The following is a 2,316-nucleotide window of genomic DNA, read 5'->3' as shown; positions in this document are numbered from 1 at the left end:
TCAAGGAAGTCTGGGTCACAGATCTAGGGAGGTGGAGAGCTGAGAAAGTTGGAGCTGGAGCGTTCTGAGGGGTGAGATCCTGAAGGGCCAGAAGATATGCTTTATCCAAGAAGCAATGGGGAACCACTGCGGAATTTGAGCAGGGGGTAATGTGATCAAGTCAGGATTTTGAAAGAAGACCCTGCAGCCAGAGGAGAGAAGTGCTCACAGCGAAGCAGCCTGGGAAGGGAGAGACCAGGTGGAAAACATAACAGTAACCCAGGAGAGGGGGCAGGATCCTTCAGACATCCTGGATGCCCCCAAGTCCCACCCCCTTGGCTCAGAGTGACTATACCAGGGTTTATTATGCAAACACTCATATACAGCAGCCTCTCTTTGCTCAGGACTGTTCTAAGCACTATACAATTACTAACTCATCCTCACAATTTGTGAGGTAATTTGCATTTTTCCCTTCCCATTTTGCAGATGAAGAAACTGAATCAGAGAAGTTAATTCATTTGCTTGGGGTCATATAGCTAGAGCTAAATTCAAACCCATAATCTGGCTCCAGAATAGGTTTTCCTATCTTCCAAGGGGAGAGGAAAGTTACTGGTAAGTGAGAAGGGGCAGAAAGAAGAGGGGAGGAGAGGAAGTGTGAGGACCACCCTGCTTCAGAGTGGCAGAAAAGGGGAGATGAAGGGAGACAGCTGCCTTGGGTCAGGAAGGAGCAGCCATCTGCAGTCCTGTAGCCCAGCATCCCTTTAATGTCCAGGGACTGATTTGGCCCTGGCAATGCTCAGGAGGTTGGAGTGCCAGCTGTTGCCCAAAGCTGAAAATGGAGGAGGAAAAATTAGGGATTAAGGGAGTTTCCCAGGCTGGATTCAAAGCTGACAGTCTCTATCCAAGGACATGTGTAGACTAGTGGGAGTTTTTGTGGGTTGGGCTAAAGGGGAGTCTGAATCCCAATGTGACTTAGGCAGGAACAATATCTTTTTTTCCTTTCTCTCCTACAACCCTGGGCAGGAAGACTCATGGAGTGCACAGCGCTCTGGGTAGAGGGAAGGTCTGCCTCCAGACTGCCTTATGGCCCTGGGGCAGTTCTGCGTGTGTCTGGATCTCTGCCCTCTCACAGGTCCTGGATGGGGCCTGACAGAATTAGGTTCTCCCCTCTGCCCCACCCCCACCCCAAGAGGGAGCCCCTCTACCTTCCATGTCTCTCTACATCCCATTCAAACAGGCAGTCCAAGACACACTTTTATGTCTGAGATTCTGGAGCCAGGAAACCTAGGTTCAAAACCTGCTCTCCCCTTCTTGGCTCCATGACCTTAGGAAAGTCACTCAATTTCGCTTAGCTTAGGGGAAAAAAGTAAAATGAAGGGCAGGGGGTAGTTAGTGCCTTCCTCCTAAGGCTGTGGTGAGGATAAATAATGTTAATTATTAGATGGGGTGATGTCTCCCACAGGAAGCCCTCCTGGATCTCCCACCCAGCTGTACTCTGCTCTCTATCCCTCAGAGAAGTCTCCCTGACATGCCCCGGTTATGAGCTTCCATGACACATTAGTCTTTTCCTTATTAACATCAGTACACTGGCATTTTATTTTAGTTATGTTTGGAACTGCCTAGGAGCTCCATGAGAGTTGAGACAATTCATCTTTTTTCTTTTTCAGAAAAGGTTTTCTTACTCACAGAGGGGAGGCGGTTCAGTACTTCTGACCATCAGGACATTACTCAGCTCCTTTCTCTTCTTCTTGGTGCAGGTATGTGTCTCCACCTTTTTCTGGCATGCCGCTCATACAGGGCAAAGCTGCACACCTCGCAAATCATGTCCTGCACAACCTTGGGGTGCTTGGTGAGGTGGTGCCTGCTGCAGTGGTGGCAGTGGCAGTGGCTGTGACTCTGCTTGCTCACATTCTTGTTCACCTTGAGGCCCTTGTTGAGGCCCATGGCCATGGGGTAGTACAGATCCATGGCTGCTGCTTTCAATGGCTGCTGCACCAGAAGGATTCATCTATTTTTCTTCACCAACAATTCTCTGAGCACTGAGTGCTATGCCTGGCACTCAATAGATATTCTATAAAAATCATTGATTGAATGAATGAATGATGAATAAATGAATGATGATCAACCTTATGAAATAGGTTCCGCCCTAGCTGGTTTGGCTCAGAGGATAAAGCCTCTACCTGTGGACTGAAAGGTCCTGGGTTCAATTCCAGTCAAGGGCACATGCCCGGGTTTCGGGCTAGATTCCCAGTGTGGGGCATGCAGGAGGCAGCAGATCAATGATTCTCTCTCACATTGATGTTTCTATCTTTCTCTCCCTCTCCCTTCCTCTCTGAA

General features: G+C 48.8%; 1 pseudogene; it reads right to left on the bottom strand.

Annotated features, from left to right (window-relative positions):
• Nucleotides 1-740: 740 nt before the first annotated feature.
• Nucleotides 741-2,002, bottom strand: LOC114231435 (60S ribosomal protein L36-like; annotated as a pseudogene).
• Between the last annotated feature and the right edge of the window lie 314 nt (nt 2,003-2,316).

The sequence above is a fragment of the Eptesicus fuscus genome, chromosome 12 (assembly GCF_027574615.1).
Source record: "Eptesicus fuscus isolate TK198812 chromosome 12, DD_ASM_mEF_20220401, whole genome shotgun sequence".
NCBI classification, from domain to species: Eukaryota; Metazoa; Chordata; class Mammalia; order Chiroptera; family Vespertilionidae; genus Eptesicus; species Eptesicus fuscus.
Note: the sequence above shows the minus strand (reverse complement) of the source record. Positions and strands in the feature narration are given on the sequence as shown.